Below are 19,112 nucleotides of genomic sequence, written 5' to 3' on the forward strand. Positions count from 1 at the left end.
TTTTTCTCAACCAGCTCCGCACATATCGCGAGGCGTTTTTCTTGATACGTCTTGTCAAAGCAAAGATCGTGTTCCCCTTATCACGGGATTCTCATCAATACGGACGTGGATAACCCAACCGCGCCATGAATTACCGTGCCTGGGTAATAAGCGGTTTTGCCAGGCAAGTGGGGAGACACACCGCCTCCTCCGCCCTTATAAAGGGACAAAGATTTACTTTTTTCACCCACGCCTTCTTTCTTCTCGCTTACCCATTCCCGCACACTCGAGCTCTAACGCCCAAGCTCGCGTTCTTCTTCTCAAACCACTCCAATCATGTTCGGAGTAGGAGGCAAGTGGATGGTCTCCTCCGTCACGGAGGAGCACATCAAAAAGTTACAGGAAGGAGGATACTTGGCCGCGGATATCGCGCACCGGCTGCCAAATGCGGGGCAGATCGTCCCCATGCCCGAACCCTATGAGAGGGTAGTTTTTCTTACCCATTTCATCCACGTACTGGGATTTCCTATCCACCCATTTGCCCGCGGGCTCATGTTCTACTATGGGCTGGATTTTCATGATCTGGCCCCCAATTTCACCCTCAACATCTCGGCGTCTATCGTCGTGTGTGAGGCCTTCCTCCGCATCAGGCCCCACTTCGGCCTATGGCTGAAAACCTTCAATGTCAAACCGAAGGTGGTGGGTGGCCAGCAAGCAGAGTGCGGAGGCGCCATGGTGGGCAAGATGCCTAATGTCACCTGGGTCGAGGGCACCTACGTGGATACCATAAAGGGGTGGAAATCGGGGTGGTTCTACATCACCGAGCTGCGCGACTCCAACTGGGTGGCGGCCCCCAAGTTTCGATCTGGAATCCCCACGGGGCTCACCTCCTGGAAAAAGAAGGGCCTGTCCTGGGGTTCTGCGATAGAGCTGACCGGACTCCAGACCTGTATCCAGAACATGACGAACAAGAAAATCAAGCTCATCAACGTGGTCCAGGTTATGCTCTTCCGCCGGATCCTTCCGTGTCAACGACGGGCATTTTTTTTGTGGGAGTTCGACTCGGCCAAGCACCAGACGCTGCGAGAGCTCTACGACATGACGCATGAGGACGTCTAGAGGGTGCTGTTCTAGGGCGCCGAGATGCCTCCCTCCCTCACCGAGGACCGCGGACTCAGCGCAAAGCGCCGCGCCCATCCGATAGGCTTTTATATCTCTCAGGGTATTTATTTGCCCTGGTTTAGTTATGTGTTGGATCTAAGCTTTCATGTCATTAACAGGACTGGATAGAGACAGCGGAGCAGCTTGATTGCCTAGCCCCCCTGCCCGAAGATCCTGTAGACGCTCTTCTAACAAAGATGCTGACTCCGGCACCTTACGAGGTGTCGGAAAAGAAGGCCAAGAAGAAGGCCACGGGGACCCGAAAGGGTCTCCGGCACAAGGTTATATCGGGCTCATCGTCCAATGACTCCGACGCGCACTCCTCCCACGGAAACGAGGAGGAGGAGAAATGTTCTCCCCCCCCCCCCCGCTGGGGGAGACAAGAAAAGGAAGGCCGACCCATCCGGGGAGGCCGAAGGGTCCAAGAAGAGAAGACCCTCCCTCCAGACTGTGCCACGACGGCCGCCGACAGCGGCAACGAGTGGCTACCCAGGGACAAGCCCCTGGCGAAGTCGTAAGTGTCCGGACACCATAGTACTTCATGGTATGTTTTATTGTAGTGCCTTTCCTCATGCCGAACATGATTATGCAGTCCGTCCCGAGCTCATCTCGACGTACCCTCGTTGAGCGGCTCTTTGGACTCGTCGGATATGAACAGCGGTTCTCCTCCGACGGCTTCCACCCCTCGCCCTACGGACAACGCCGAGGTGTTGTCTCAAAAGGCACTGAGCCAAGGGTAGGTGATCCTGGGGACGCCTCACGGCGACCTCCTGGACCCTGGGTACCAAGGGAGCGAGGCTCCTACAGGCTTCGAGTTCGGGCCCCAGCCGGACACTGCGCCGGAACCTCCGATGGTTCCGGATTCCGACAGGCGGTCCCCCATTAAGGGGGGCCAACCATCCGTGCCGTTGTCCTCTGTCCAACCAGAGGCACCGGACAACTTGTTGGAAGCGCTTCACAACGCTTCCATCGATGAAGAGCACTGCACTATTATGAGTGCGGTGGTCGAGAAGGTTCAGTCCAACAAAAACGGACTGATCGAAGCTTGCGCCAGCCTCCTAACAGGCTTTGAGGTAAGCAATCAAAATATAAGGAAATATTACCGCATAGATAGTAGCCCCTGATGCTCTGTTCGGCGTTCATGAAGAAAAGCCGAATAGAGGATCAAATCATAATTCAGGAGTCTAATTAGAATATGTCTATGTGTAGGTGCAGGCTTCACTGCTGGCCGCTGCCGCACGTACTGCGGAAGTCTCTGCCCTGAAGCAGGCCCTGAAGCGGTCCGAGGACGAGCTCGGCCTTACCAAGAGGTAGCTCGAAGAGAGCAAAGGTAAGATATACCCATGTCTATATAGTTAAAAAGAAGTTCGGGTGTAAAGTAATAGGATCATCATGAATTTTTCAGGGGCCACGACCGACGTGGAGACCCTGAGGAAGGCGTTGTCCGAGGCCGAAGACAAAGCGGCCAAAGAACGCATGGAACGGGAGAAACAAGAAGCCCGAGTGGGCAAGGTGCAGCAAGAGCTCGAGGCTCTCGCCAAAAAGCATGAGTCCTTGGAGCTTGATTCCAAGACGCGAGAGTCCGAGCTCGCGCAGGCACTTGAAAGCGTCCGGAGCGCCAAGGCCAAAGCCCACAAGGCCCTCCAGGAGATTGACGCGGCGAAGAAGATAGCAGCGAGTAAGGCATTCAATATGCAAAGCAAGCATGTGAAGGAGACTTTCCTTTTTCTTACCCGAGTTCGGAGCTCTCCAGGAGCGTTTGCAGATCTTCCCCGCAGTGTACTGGATGCCGCGGAGTTTTACCGGGCTAAGGAGGGGAGCTCAACGGAGAAGTTGTTCTGGTCTCAGTATACTGGGACCGAACACCTAGTGTCCTTGAGCAACCAGCTGAAGCAGTTCGTCGAACTTCACTAGGCGGCCGAACAGGCCATGAGGGGCCTTATAGTCCGGATGTGGCCTGGCAAGCCCCTGTCCGGCAGCTACTTCAGTCTGGTGAGGCAGCTTGTGGAAGCCTGCCCATGGCTTGAAGTCATCAAGCGGTCTGTCTGCATCAAAGGTGCACGCAGGGCTTTTGCCCGGGCGAAGGTGCACTGGGCGAAGCTGGACGCCGTGAAGCTGGTGAAGGAGGGGCCGCCGGAGGGTAAGGAGCATCCTGCCCCGAGAATTACTATGAGAGCGTCCTGAAGGGTTCCCGCTTAGTGGTAGATGAGTGTGCCAAGGATGTTATTTTTGAATGAACATGCCCATGTGATCCTGTAATATGAAACGAGTTCTTTTGCGCCATGCGACGCTTTCTTAATTTAAAATATTACCTTCTGTGTGGCCGTTTATAAAATCTGAGAGTTGGCCAGTCGTCGGCTTCTACCCCCATGTAACTAGAACTGGGGTGTTCGGGGTAAATCTGAACACTCTTTACCCCAACTTTGGGTCCTTCAAGGGAGGTGTTCAGCGCAACGAACCAGGCAATCGGACTATAATGCTTTATCACTCTCACTTAGCCATAGAAGTCAATGATTTTAAATTTTTGGCGAAGCCCCTGGTATTCGGAGGGCCGAATTTGGGGCTTTATACACGCCTAAGCCGGACAAGGCTGACTCCTCGCCCGAAGCGGAAAAAGTCTTTAAGGACTTGAGACCTCTCGAACAGCGACCAGTCTCTCGCCTTATCATGACAGTCAGTTTTTGGCTTTCTCTACTGAGGTGCTCGTCCGGAAGAACCGGGACACAATTGCAGTAGTTCTCCCACCGCTACCTTAGCCGATATAGCGGAACGTAAGGTACCAAAGCATGGGAGCCGGGCAACCCAACATTTGACCAAAGACATGATTCGGAGCTGATGCATATAATGCTATAAGTTCGGGGTGCCGCACTATCGAAAGTGTTCGGACTTCTTGCACTGTACTGTGGGGTAAATGAGAGCCCCTGGCGTACTGACTGTACCCGAATGTGCTGGTGCGGATTGTCGTAAATGGACATATAAGATAAAGAGGAAAACTTAAATAATGCGATGACAGATTAATGATATGCATTGTTATTTGAATAATATGTCGAAGCGTACTGGTACAAGTAGTGCAATAAGCATAAAGTAGGACAATTCGAAATTTCCTATCCTAGGGCAAGCTACGCATAAATAGTGAAAAGCGGGTATATCAAGTATTACTAGAGACCACCTGGCGATTCCCGTGTTCATATTAGCTTCTTGCCGCCTTGGTTGTTACTTCCGGAATGTGTCCGGCAATCGGACTGCCGGAAAGGGCTTCCAAAGAGTTAGGCCCTGAAAGAGAAAAGGAATGTCAAAGGTATACAGCCCCTGGTGTGGTTAAGCCACAATGCGGGCGTGTCCTGATTGTGCCCCCGCCTATGCCCATGGTATTTTCAATGCGTAGTTATGTACGCGCGGCATGGATTTCGTCACTGCACTGGGACTGGCACGGGGGCCGGATTGCTAAGAGAGTTCTGATCATGCCAGGCGATCCTGTTGCAGCTTGTTCCAGACTCGCTTGAAGGTGTTCGGGGGCTGTGACGCCGAATGAGTGGTCTGCCTGAACAGGCTGCTTTGTGCCTCTGCTCCAAGGGCCGCAGTGTGCTCTTCCGTACGGAGCGAGTGTTCTGTGTTTCCATTTACTATTATGACCCCCCGAGGTCCTGGCATGTTGAGCTTGAGGTATGCGTAATGCCGCACTGCATTGAATTTTGCAAATGATGTCTGTCCGAGCAGTGCATGATAGCCACTGCGAAACGGGACGATGTCGAAGATTAATTCTTCGCTTCGGAAGTTATCCGGTGATACGAAGACCACTTCCAGTGTGATTGAGCTGATGCAATGGGCCTCTACACCTAGGATGACGCCTTTAAAGGTGGTTTTGCTGGGTTTGATCCTCGAGGGATCGATACCCATTTTTCGCACTGTATCCTGATAAAGCAGGTTCAGGCTGCTTCCGCTGTCCATAAGGACTCGAGTGATGTGAAATCCGTCAATGATGGGGTCTAGGACCAGTGCGGCGGATCCGCCATGACGGAGGCTAGTGGGGTGGTCCCTGCGATCGAAGGTGATCGGACAAGCAGACCATGGGTTGAACTTTGGGGCGACGGGCTCCATCGCATAGACGTCCCTTAGTGCACGCTTCCGCTCCCTCTTGGGAATGTGGGTTGCGTATATCATGTTCATCGTCTTCACTTGAGGGGGAAAGCCCTTCTGTCCTCCTGTGTTCGGCGGCCGGGGCTCCTCCTCGTCGTCGCTATGCAACCCCTTGTCCTTGTTCTCGGCATTTAACTTGCCAGCCTGCTTGAACATCTAGCATTCTCTATTGGTGTGATTGGATGGCTTGTCGGGGGTGCCGTGGATTTGACACGAGCGATCCAATATGCGATCCAGACTGGACGGAGCCGGAGTATTTCTTTTAAATGGTTTTTTCCGCTAACCGGATCTAGAGCCTCTGAATCCGACATTGACTGCCGTATCTTCGGTGTTATCACCGTTATTGCGGCACTTTGGTCTACTACGATGCTGCCTACCGTTAACATCTTTGGTATCCGAGGTATCCGGATTCCTTGATGTGTTGTTGCTGCGAGCCAGTCAGCTGTCCTCACCCACGCAAAAGCAGGTCAAGAGTGTCGTGAGGGCTGACATAGATTTCGGCTTCTCCTGGCCGAGGTGGCGGGCGAGCCACTCGTCGCGGATGTTATGCTTGAATGCCACTAGGGCCTCTGCATCCGGACAGTCTACAATTTGATTTTTCTTAGTCAGGAACCGTGTCCAGAATTGTCTGGCCGATTCCCCTGGCTGCTGGGTTATGTGGCTCAAGTCATCAGCATCCGGTGGCCACATATAAGTGCCCGAGAAGTTGTCAAGAAATGCGTCTTCCAGATCCTCCCAACTACCGACGGAATCTGCTGGCAAGCTATTCAGCCAATGCCGAGCTGGTCCTTTGAGTTTTAGTGGGAGGTACTTGATGGCATGTAGATCATCACCGCGAGCCATGTGGATGTGAAGGAGGAAATACACAATCCATACAGCGGGATCTGTTGTGCCATCGTATGATTCAATATTTACGGGTTTGAAACCCTCCGGGAATTCATGATTCATAACTTCATCAGTGAAGCATAGGGGGCGTGCGGCACCTCTGTGCCAGGCTATATCCCCACGTAGTTCGTATGAGTCTTGTCTGCTGTATTCGGCCCGGCTGGATTTACTCTTGGTGTATCCGACGCGACGATCATCGTCCCGTGTGGGCGCACGTGCTCGTGTCCCGTATATATTGACCTTGCGATTTTTGCCTTACTGTCCAAGATGTCTCGCAGGTCCTCTGTGTTGCCCCGGGCCTTAGTATTTTTGACTGAGTGGCGATGGGGTGCGGTCTGAACTTTAGGCTAAAACGCCTCTCTGGCTCATTCGCGTAGTGGTCGGTCACCCGCATCGTACACTGGTGAATGAGGTTTCAATGCTTCCTCCTCGAGGTGAGGTAGCAACCTGCGTTTTGGGTAACTTTTGGATGGGCGCTCGAGTTCATGCTCCTTGGTCGCAAGGACTTCGGTCCACCTGTCTGCTAGCAAGTCTTGATCGGCTTGAAGCTGTTGCTGTTTTTTCTTCAGGATATTTGCCATGGCCATAAGCTGGCGCTTGAAGCTCTCTTGCTTGACAGGGTCCTCAGACACGATAAACTCATCGTCGCCGAGGCTCGCCTCGTCTTCAGAGAGAGGCATGTAATTGTCCTCCTCCGGTTCTCCATCTGCTGCCTGCTCTGGAGGGCTAGCTTGTTCGTCCTCTTGCTCTACACCGTGCTGGAGGGGATTGTTGTTGTCTTCGGCGCTATCTGGAGTGTTATTATCTCCTGTGCCGGTATCACTGCTCTTGCTGTGGTGGGACTTAGAGCGGCGCCGCTGACGTCGGCACTTGGGTTGCTTCTTGGAGGGGTCATCCTCCGCTGTCTCGTCGCCATTGGCTTCTTTGGGGGTGTCCACCATGTATATATCATATGATGAGGTGGCGGTCCAGTGCCCCGAGGGCAGTGGATCCTGTTCGTCTCCGGCTTCGTCGTCCATACCATCGAAGTCTTCGGAGTCAAAGTCGAGCATGTCAGTTAAGTCATCGACAGTGGCTACTAAGTGGGTGGTGGGTGGGCGGTGAATTTCTTCGTCGTCCGCATCCCATTCTAGCCGGACATAGTTCGGCCAAGGTTCTCCTGACAGGGAGAGAGACCTTAATGAATTTAGCACATCTCCGAAAGGTGAGTGCTGAAACATATCCGCGGAGGTGAACTCCATGATCGGCGCCCAATCGGACTCGACAGGCATGGATGTGAGCGGCTCGGAGTCCGTGGCCCGTGATGAATCCAGTGGTTCGGCGACACGGCTCTCGTAAGGGGTGAAGTCAGTATCCGGCTCTATCGCCACTGAGAGTGTGGCCTCCATGGCAGGTGAGGGAGTCCTGGATTAGGGGGTATCTGGACAGCCGGACTATATCCTTTGGCCGGACTGTTGGACTATGAAGATACAAGATTGAAGACTTCGTCCCGTGTCCGGATGGGATTCTCCTTGGCGTGGAAGGCAAGCTTGGCAGTACGGATATGTAGATCTCCTTCCTTGTAACCGACTCTGTGTAACCCTAGCCCCCTCCGGTGTCTATATAACACTACAAAAAAAGACACATCCGTGACATTTTGGGCCGAACGAATTTTTTTGCTGTCATACATATGACACTTCTATGACGATAATTGTGACAAAACCCGGTATCATCATAGATGTGGTGGGCTCCTAATTCTATGACAAAAAATCATGACAAAAAATGGGCTTTTCATCCTGGGCGGGCCGGAGACGCAGCTGCATGACATTCTTTGGGCCATCCATGATGGAAAAAACCGTGGTAGAAGCGAGGGGAGGAAAATTTCGGGGAGTTCCCGGTTACGGTGGGAGGTTGGGGGCCGAGCGATGCGCGTTTCTCTCATAGACGTACGTGTGTGTGTGCGAGGCGTTGGCTCTAACTGAACCCGAGCGAGGCGTTGGGCTCTAACTGAACCCGAGCGATTACACTGCAGGCTACGCGTTACTGAACCCGAGCGATCGATCGATGGCTGTTAACTGAACCCGATCGAGCGATTCCTTCGCTACTGCTGCTAACGGAAGCCGATCGATGGGATGAACAGTGAGCGTTGCGAGGGGGTTTGGATGAACAGTGAGCGGTGGCGTTGCCTCTGGATGAACAGCACCCCGTGGTGTGGTGGAGGGATGGATGAACAGTAGATGGTGGAGGGGTGCCCGTGGAGGGGTAGATGAACATGACCCCGTGGTGTGGAGGGCTGGATGAACAGTAGACGGTGGAGGGGTGGTTGAACATGACCCCGTGGTGTGGAGGGTTAGATGAACAGTAGACGGTGGAGGGGTGCCCTTGGAGGGGTGGTTGAACAGGACCCCGTAGTGTGGAGGGCTGGATGAACAGTAGACGGTGGAGGGGTGGTTGAACAGTAGCCGGTGGAGTAGCGCGCGGTGGAGGCTGGATGAACAGGAGCCCGTGGAGGCTAGATTAATAGAAGCCCGTGGAGGCTGGAGGAGGTCGACGGTGGAGATGAACAGTATCCCGTGGAGTCCCATTTTGCGGTACGTCACACCCCTCCCGATGAACAGGACCCCCGTTTCGACCGTAGCGCTCTAACACAAGTTCGTTTCCTCCGTTTTGCGGTACGCCACACCCCTCCCGATCAACAGAACCCCAGTTTTGACCGTAGGAGGTCCGTTTCCTCCGTTTGCGGTATGCCAGACCCCTCCCGATGAACAGGATCCCGTTTCGAACGTGGCTGGTCGAACACAAGGCCGTTTCCTCTGTTCTGCGGTACGCCAGGCCTCGTTTCCATTGCATGTTCCATCCAAGCCCTCCCGATGAACACGACGCATTTCGTTGCCTCCCCATGAACATGACACATTCCGTTGCCTACCCATGAACACGACGACGACGCTGTTTCTCCGTTCCGACTCAGCCATGTACACGAGCCCTCACCGTACGTATGCGCGAGTAGGCGTTCGAGACCCCGCCCGTATGTACACATATGTGGCCGTATTTTCTTTCTTGCACCCCGGCCGCTGTACGTACGTGTAAATGCTACGTGCGTGCCTCTACTACGACACGTGCGCGCCTCTACGTCGACTAGTATGTACGTACACGTTCATGACCAGAATGACAACGCCACGTACACTTCGACCTGGTGGGTCCCGACTGTCAGGCACTTCCTTGCCTGCGAAGATGTAGCTAGTCGGTCCCAGCAGTCAGGGGGCGAATCATTTTTTTGCCCCGAGGCACTTCCTTGCGTGCGAAGATGTAGCTGGTGGGTCCCAGCAGTCAGGGGGAAATGTTTTTTTCGCGAAATATGGTGTCCCGTCCGGTGGGTCCCGCTGTGAGGTGGAGGAATAATTATTTTGCACATAATAAGGAGGCACTTCCTGGCTGCGGCCGTGGACCCAGCTATCAGCCTCTCCACGTACAGTCCACGTCCGATGGAAGCCATTCCTTGACCATGTTGACCACGCCGCGCCGAGAGCACCAGGGCGATGGACGACGGCAAGGCCTAGGAAGGGGACGACCCGGAGCCGGGGAAGATGCGACAGTTTTTTCCCACGCAGAGGGGAGTACGACTGTACGAGGGTTTGCTAGTTCATCTGCCGTCGCCGGAGAATAACAGCAGGTGTGGGTGAGTAGAGGGATGGCTAGGCCAGTGATGGGAGTACGGTCGGGCGGTGAGGCCTGCGCGATAGCACAGCCGGCCGCGAGGAGGAGGGAGCAGGCAGTCCCGCCGGCGCTTGTTTGAGCGGCTGGAGCAGGAAGAGCAGAGATTGAAGAAGCATGACGGCCATTGGATGGACATCCAACAGTCAGTGCTTGTGCGTCAACCTTTTTTAGGAAAGCCTCAAATCTGTGGAAAATAGCATACAACCCATCTGCCATTATTTCTAATAATTTACAGCCCATTGGCTAATTCTTAAGGTTTTTTTTGGAGCCCATATTCGTTTTGTTAGCATTACAGCCCATATTGTGGCAACGGTTAAAAAATTATACGAAATTTTGCATATTTCGGTGCGGTCCAAACTGTTTTTAATCCCGAAATTTCGACTCACATTCAAACTGATTTTAAAAATAAATGTATATCAATATAAAATCCAACAAATTCTCCATGCATAAAAATTAATGTAATTTAAAATCTTGAAATGAAAAAAAAGATATTTGAAACTAATTGCCGGTTTGATGTGTCTTAAAAATGTACAACCCATTGCTCATTACTGATGGGCCATTTTCTCGGCCAGCCGAATGAAAGCTCTCCTCGTCTTGAAAGATTTGCATCCCAACAGGCCTGACAAAGCGACTTACTTGGCAAATCACAAAAAAACTGGGCTGTGGCCGTGGACCCAGTTGTTAGCCTCTCCACGTACAATACTCTTCCGATGGAAGTCGTTCCTTGACCACGTTGACCATGCCGTGCGGAGAGCACCACGGCGGTGGACGACGGCGAGGCCTAGAAAGGGGACGACGTGGCAGTGGAAGCCCGCGCAGAGAGGACTATGAGGGTTCACTGGTTCGGCTGCGATGTGAGGCTGCCGTCGCCGCAGGGCCTGGCCAGCGGTGGGAATAGTAGGGGCGGTGAGGCCTCTGGGGCAGCACAGCCGGCCACGGGAGGCAAGAGCATGCGGCACGACTGGCGCTTCTTTGGGCGGCTGGAGCAAGAAGACCAGAGGTTGAAGAAGCACTACGGCCATTGGATGGACATCATACGGTCACTGGATCTAGAATCATTCATATTGACTAAGTTGACAAAGCCCTTCGTCCCCGTCAACTTAGTAGGCCCACAAGTCAGCCTCCCGGCAAGGTGGGTCCCAGCTAGCCGGGGGAGTATTCATTTTTTTGTGCATAATAAGGAGGCACTTCCGGTGGGTCCGAGCTGACAGCGGGGGGCACATTTTTTTCACGAAATACGGTGGCTCGTCCGGTGGGTCCCAGCAGTCAGGGGGAAACGATTTTTTCACAAAATACTGGTGGCCCGTCCGGTGGTCCCCGCTGTCAGGTGGAGGAATAATTATTTTCCGCGTAATAAGGAGGCACTTCCTTGCGGCTGCCGTGGACCCAGATGTCAGCCTCTCCATGTACAGTACTCTTCCGATGGAAGTCGATCGTTGACCACGTTGACCACGCCGCGCCGAGAGCACCAGGGTGGGGGATGACGGCGAGGACTAGGAAGGGGACGACTCGGAGCCGGGGAAGACGCAGCAGTGGATGCCCACGCGAAGTGGAGTACGAGGGTTCACTGGTTCGGCTGCGGTGTGAGGCTGCTGTTGCCGCAGAATAATAGGGGTGTGGGTGAGTAGAGGGATGGCCTGGCCAGCGGTGGGAGTAGTAGGGGGCAGTGAGGCCTCCGCGGCATCACAGCCGGCCACAGGAGGCAGGAGCACGCGGCACGACCGGCGCTGGTTTGGGCGGCTGGAGCAAGAAGACCAGAGGTTGAAGAAGCACTACGGCCGTTGGATGAATATCGTACGGTAACAGGAGCTAGAATCATTCATATTGACTAAGTTGACAAAGCCCTCCGTCTCTGTCAACTTGGTAGGCCCACAAGTCAGCCTCCCACTATGCTGGGTTCCAGCTGGCAGGGGGAATATTCATTTTTTTTCTGTGTAATAAGGAGGCAGTTCCTTGCGTGCGAAGATAGCTGGTGGGTCCGACATGTCAGCGGGGGGAACTTTATTTCGCGAAATATAGAGGCCCTTCCGGTGGGTCCCAGATGTCAGGTGGAGGAATCATTATTTTGCGCGTAATAAGGAGGCATTTCCTTGCGTGTGGCTGTGGACCCAGCTGTCAGCCTCTCCACGCACAGTCTACTTCTGATGGTGTCGTTCGTTGACCACGTTGATCACGCCGTGCCGAGCGCATCCAAGGTGGTGGACGACGGCGAGGCCCTAGACAGCAACGAGCCGGAGATGGGAAGACGCGGGAGTAGAGTCGCAGACAGAGAGGTGTACGAGGGTTAACTGGTTCTAGTGCGGTGTGGTTCGACAGTCGGTGGAGAAGAACAGGAGGTGTGGAGGGGTGGAGGGATGGCCTGGCCAACGGTGGAGTAGTGCTTCATAGCGAAGCGTGCTAAGCCGAGCTGCTAGTAGCAGGAGGCGGGAGGTGGTCCCGGCGGCGTTGGAGGAAGAAGACGAGAGATTGAAGATGGATGCCGGTCGTTGGATGTAAATCCAACGGCTAACATGTCAGAATCATTTGTTGACTAAATTGACAACACTTGCATTGGCTTCGACCTATTGGCCCACATTTCAGCCTCCAAAAATGTGGCACGTATTCAACCCATTTTTCAGAATTTACAGTCTTTTTTTTGCGTGGTAGAATTTATAGTCAATTTGATCTTTTTTTTGAATTACAACCATTAGCTAGGCTGGGTGAACAAATAATGTAGCGTCCATGCGGCCCGTTTATTTTATTTCCTAAAAAATTACAGCCCATTTGCACTTTCTCGAAATACACGATTTTGCTGGGCTGATTCTAATTATAATGTTGGGTTGGGCCAGCAATGTTATCAAAAAATAAAAAGGGGCTGAGCATTTTGTTATAAATATATTTAAATAATAAGTGATATTATTACATTCGTCCTTAAGTTTACAGTCTTACCAAGCTTTATATAATAACATATAAAATAATTTTTTTAGAAAAACAGGGAGCATCTCCCCGGTTCCATTGCTGAGAACGAAACCACAACATATTCTGATACAGCAGCTCAAAGAGCAGTTCGAAAGAAAAGGTAGAAAAGCTACAAACTAGGGGGGTGGATGAACAAGTTCTCTGAATAAGACAAATCACCCGAGCGGTGCCAAAGGCAGAGCGGATAGAGCACTCAAATGACACAAGGAGGGTCCAGCGAAGCCTTCATGGTCTTCAGCCGAGGGGCCGTGTCAGCCTGCGGCGACTAGTAAGCAAGCAGAGACACCGGGCTGGAAGGCGTAGCATGGTGGATATCCCTCTTTTTCGGCGCCAGGTGCCCATCATCTTCATCAGAGATCTTGAGACGAGCCCACGGGTCCAGCCCCAGAGCAGGTCGAGCCTTGTTCATCCACAAGTGATCGCCAACGGTTTCTGGAGGGATCTTGTTAGGGTTTCCATGAAGCTCATCAACTTGTCCTTGTCCGATCCGGAGGAGAGAATCGCCCAGTTCCTCACCATGTTCCTGATCAACCTCAAGACCTGCGGAATGGAAATCCAGGAGGTGTTACTGAAAATCATATCATTTCTATATTTCTAGAGGCACCAAAGGCCAGATGAGCTAACGGTGTTTAAAATTGAGCACTTTTTGGTAGCAATCTAGAATCTGGCGACAGATTCAAAGGATGAGCCAATCTGACTAGAGAAATATTCCTCAATGTGGGCCCTGAGATATTTAGCAACTATACATTCAAACAATAGGTGAGAACAAGACTCTTGTTCCAAGCAGTAAACACAATCAAGGGGTTTGATGATGTGTCTCTTCCTAAGGTTATCCCTAGTCATCAATTTGTTTTTGGAGAGAAGCCAGAGAAATACATGAATTTTAGGGGGGACTCTCAATTTCCAGACAACATGGATAAACACGGGTTGAACCCCTCTAAAGTTGATAACATGATAGAGGGAGCTGGAGGAATACTTCCCCTTATTGTCCAGCTGCCAAATCAGGGCATTCAGCTCGGCAGTAAAGGTAATGCTTTTGGCAATTTCCTCCAACTAGAACCATTGTTCCATGAGACTATCACTAAAGTTCCTTCTAAAAGAGAGTTTTAGGCATTGACCGTCCCAAACTTCATTGACACTTTTGTTAAGCTCATTGCAGACAGAGTAAATAGGCCAAAATTGGACTGCTAGGGGGGATGTGCCAAACCAAGTATCTTCCCAGAACCTGGTTCTGCTCCCATCCCCTTTGTTCCATCTGTAGCCAAATTTCACAACATGCATAATAGATTTTAATCCTTCTAGAATCTAGAGGTCTTAGGGTTGGAGGAAGGGACAAAAATATTAGGTTTATTTCCTAGGTATTTATGGCCAATAAGAAGCTTCCAAGGTTTCAGGTCTTCCTCATAGAATCTTTTAATCCAAGACCCTAGAAGACAGATGTTAATTTCTTGGAGTTTAGGTATGCCTAGGCCTCCAAAATCTTTTTTCATAGAGACTAGGGACCAATTAGCAAGGTGTAGCTTCATATTTACCTCAAAATCATTCCACAAGCAATGAGACATCTGAGAATTGATGAGGTTCACTGCCCATTTAGGGAACTTGAAGAAGGAGAGGAGATACACTGGAATGCTAGCTAAACAAGCTTGTATGAGGATCAATCTACCTTTGTAAGAGAGAAGTTTGCCCCTCCACCCAACAATCTTTTAATGATTTTATCCAGAAGGGGTTGGATATCCTCTCTCCTCAGTTTATCATAGTGGAGAGGGATACCTAGGTACTTAATGGGGAAGTTACCTTTATTATATACTAGAATAGAGAGGAATTCAGCTAACTCCTGATCATCCATGTTGATAGGGATGAGTTCACTTTTAGAGTAGTTGATTCTCATGCCTGAGACTTGTTCAAACCAGGTTAGAACAGTTTTCATATTGCTAGCATGTGTGGAGTCATTGCCTAAGAAAAGGATGGTATCATATGCATATTGAAGGCAGATGATGCCACCAGGGCAGACCTCAGGACAGAGCCCTGCAATCAGACTATGATCAGCAGCTTTGCTCAGCATTTTAGTAAGAACGTCGACTACCAAATTAAACAAAAGCGGGGAGATGGGGTCACCTTGCCTAAGGCCTTTACCAGCAAGGAAAACAAATCACTTTCACAGTTATTAAACTTGACCCCAACAGACCCCCATGAGTAAGTTGCTGGATCCAACTCTCCTCTATGAAAGGCTTGGAAAAGATCTAAGAGATTATTTTTCACCAAGTCCCAAAAATGCTGGTAAAACAAGAATGGAATCCCATCAGGACCAGGAGCCCCATCAGGATAAGAGCTAAAAATGGCTTCCTTCACCTCTGTCTCTGAAAAAGGGGCTTCTAGCGGCTCATTTTCAGCAGAAGAGACTTTTTCAGAAGCAGAGAAAAAATTGTTTTGTAGAGAGAACCCAGAAGGGTTTTCTTTCTTAAACAGGTCTTTGTAGAAGTCACTAGCCACTTTCAGCATCTCAACTACCTCAGTAACAGGGCCATTAGCACCATCAAGGGAGTGAATGAGGGTTTTCCTCCTCCTCTGGTTAGCTACTGCATGGAAGTAAGCAGTATTTCTATCACCCTCCTTAATGTTCCTATCTCTAGACCTTTGTTTGGCTTTGATTTCTTCTTGAAGCCAAATTTTCTTGAGCTCTCCATGGACAAAGTTTAATCTATTAGTCTCAGCCTCAGAGAGGTCAGTGGTTTCTGCCTTAATATCTAGAGAATCAAACTCAAGGAGGAGAAGCCTTTTGTATCTTCTAATATTAGCTTCCTCATTGGAGTTCCACCCTTTGGTAGTTCTTCTAAATCTCCTGATTTTGATCTGCCAATTTTCTAGGGGGCAGCTGCTCCCAGTAGGCTCATTCCAGATTTTCCTGACTAGCTCAGTAAAATCTTCTCTAAGCAACCACCACTTTTCAAATTTAAAACTATTGCTCTTTGGAGTTTGGTTAAGACCAGAGTCCCAGAGCAAAGGAGTGTGGTCACTACCACATCTGGGCAGAGCTCTACAACTAGAAAGGGGAAAAAAACTATCTAATTTTGTGTCACAGAAAATTCTGTCAATGGTGGACATAATCCTGGAGCAGCACTTCCAACATATCTAGCAGAACTGTGGGTTTTTCTCAACTTTATGGGTAACCATTTTGCAGATAAAACAACTCTTGGGCTTGACACATTTATCCAAATGATGCCCTGGTTCCCCATAGTTGTAGCAGATCACCTCAGAGTATGCCATAAGGCCCGAAGCAAGGGCAGGAGCAGTTTTCTGGTTGTCCTATCTCTTCTTTTGCTGATTCTTGCCTTGAGATTTCCCACTGATTTGAGAGTCAGAACCACCATCAGATTGATCTTGGGAGGAGCCTACCCAGATTGTGCCCCCTGGGGCGGAGGTGGGCCGTACCACTACCCAACCGGCGCTCCCCCCATTGTGATAGGGGAAATTCATCGGAGTTCCTGGTTCCTTCTCATCCTCCAGCCAGATGTTGTCTCTCGGGAAGCAGAAATAACCACCAGACAACTCAAATGAAGCGGATTGCAAGCCTAATTTCAATCTTCTGCACGTTTGGGGGAGACGTAAGGTAGGGAATCCACCTGCTCCGGCTCCGGTGGCGTGCTGGTGGGCAGGAGTCCAGTCAAGCATTCCCATCTCGCAGCACGGCGTGGATCTCCTGAATTCACTTCTCCTTTCGCCCATCGAACGAACGCAATCGGCGGCTCACTGGGGTGGGGCATCCTGTGCTTCTCCGAGAAATCTCCTTCGAAGTAGATCCGCAGGGCTAGATTTAGCAGCTCCCAATCCACATGATCCTTGCACATCTGAGCATACCTACGCGAGTGAGAGAACAGATTCGGTCCCTCCTTGGCTTCCTCCCTTGCAGCTTCCTCCTCTGCTTCCCTCCATTCACGCGTGCACTGGGTCCAGGAGAGAGCGTCGTCGCGGATCCGCATCGCCCACTCCCTCCATCTCCTCCCTCGAGTCTCCCGCAGCACCGCCGGCACGACGGAGTCGAGCGGCTAGAGCATCCGCGGGAAGGCTTTGTAGACATGTGGGAGATGCATCTTGTACATCTGCCTGTCTTCCAGCCATTCCCCCGTGGATATGGCCGGTGACTCCATGGGGCGCACGAGCAGACTTGCTGAGGGGGGCAGGCGCGCCCGGAGTCAGGAGGCGGGGGGTGGCGGCGAGATCTATGGCGGCGGCGAGGGTGGAGGTAGTGGCGGGGGCGGCGGCGAGGGTGGAGGTGGTGGCGGGGGCGAAGGGGATCGCGAGAGCGGTCATCTATTTGCCAATTATGTGAACTAAACAGTCAACATATAAAATAATTTAAATATATATAATATAGTTAGAAGGGAAACATAAGTTGGACCTGGCATTCCTATTCTTATATAGAAAAATAGAACAGACCTCTGTGTTTTCTTCAAAAAATACATAAATTGGGCTGCCAAAAATAAAACCTTGGATGGGAGGTCCATAGGTCGGTCGATACATGACGGCCCTAAGAAAATACAAACAGACCTATGGACCTCCCATCCGAGGACGTGGGCTGCGCATGTTAAAAATGAAAGCCTATACGGGGCATCCCAAAACCACGTCCAACACTTGCCAAAACTTCGTCCCTCGTTTTCGATGTGTTTCGCACACTCGACATTGTGTTGGCATTTTGACTGTGCATCATATGAAGATGTGGTATGCATGAATGTTGATCAGCATGATGTTAACTGGCTGGTAGTTCCATTTTCGACCATGAATAAAACTTCCAACATGATGTTAACCCTGTCTGAAAAGGCCGTGTTAATATAAATGCTCTGCCTCTGAAAGTTGCAGTTTCTTATCTGAAACTAAACTTGCAGTTTCTTATATGAAACTGAAACTTGCAGTTTCTTCTCCGAGAATCACATTGTCTGCACTTTTATACTCCTATGAAACTACATTTTTTAAGTGCTAAAAATAGATATCTAGAATTCATAAAATACTTCATATGCTCAATACTGCAAATCTGAAATTCAAAAGACATTCATATCTAAAAGTACTCTCAAAATACACAACACAAAACATGATTCACAACCTGCAAATACTGACAACCCTAAGCTCCTCCTGACAATTCACAACCTGCCCGACTATTGGGCTGGGGGGGGCAGCCCCCTCCTATTCCTCGGCGGCAGACAGCCGCCCCGTGAGGATGTGAACGGCGAGGGAGACGATGGCGGGGAAGCGTCGTCGGGCCAACTGCTTTTCTCCTCTTGCAGTTGGGTTCGGTCGACGAAGACTCCACCGGCTCGCTCTGGTAGGACACCCTCACAAACGGCACCCTATAGATGCTCGATCCTCCAATCTCCGGTGGATGCTCCATCTGGGATCGATACTCCCACCACCGCTCCCTCACGATCGGATTCGGTGAATCTGTTTGCTCCATGGCCCAGAGGAGCAGCTCTATGTACTCCGGCGACTCCCTCCGGGAGTATCGCCGCCTTTTCGCTCTGTTGCAGGTATTTGGCCATGGATGTCGTTGTCGCCGCTAGTTGGTCCTTGTTGTCAAACCAAGACTGTATCTCCAACATCCTAGCTAGCTTCATAGGGTGGCTGTATGCGATCCTCATGTATCGGTTGTACTCCTCCATCGATCTACTTCTCCACAGCACCTTCACTCGCCGGCGGTGGTTTTTGAATGGAAGAGGAGAGGAGCAGCGCTGGTTTTGGATTAGAATGGGAGAGGAGCGACGCTGGTTTTGGACTAGAACAGGAGAGGAGGGGCGGTGGTTTTGAAATGGAAGAGGAGAGGAGCGATGCTGCATTTATATTGGAACAGGAGAGGAGCGACGGTGGTTTAAGAGGAGAAGAGCGGAAGAGCGGCGCTGGTCTTGGAAGTTTTTTTTGTTGTTTCGCGTATTTTGGGTCAAAGTTTGACCACGTACTGTATTTGACAAGCAAAATGTGAATGCATGTCACCAAATTGATTTTGATTTTGATCCAGTCAGAGCGCGCCGGCCCTCTCGTCCAATCCTAAATCGCTGCCGCATGATCCTCTCTCTCTTCTCCATTGCAAAATGACCTCCTCTCCTCTCCATCATCTCCATTCCAAAACCATCGTCTCGCCTCTCCCTCTTCTCTATTTCTAGATGCTTTGCTCCATGGCACGGGCGCAATCCATGGATACAAAATTAGTATATACTGTATACTATTTAAAAGTTGAGGGCGAGGCTTTTCCTGCGCGGTAGGCGGCGGGGCAGTTCTGCCTAGTCGGTTCGACAGAGACGCGAGAAGATGAGGGA

Source organism: Triticum urartu, chromosome 7A, assembly GCF_056163025.1.
Source record: "Triticum urartu cultivar PI428250 chromosome 7A, HENAU_Tu73, whole genome shotgun sequence".
NCBI lineage: Eukaryota > Viridiplantae > Streptophyta > Magnoliopsida > Poales > Poaceae > Triticum > Triticum urartu.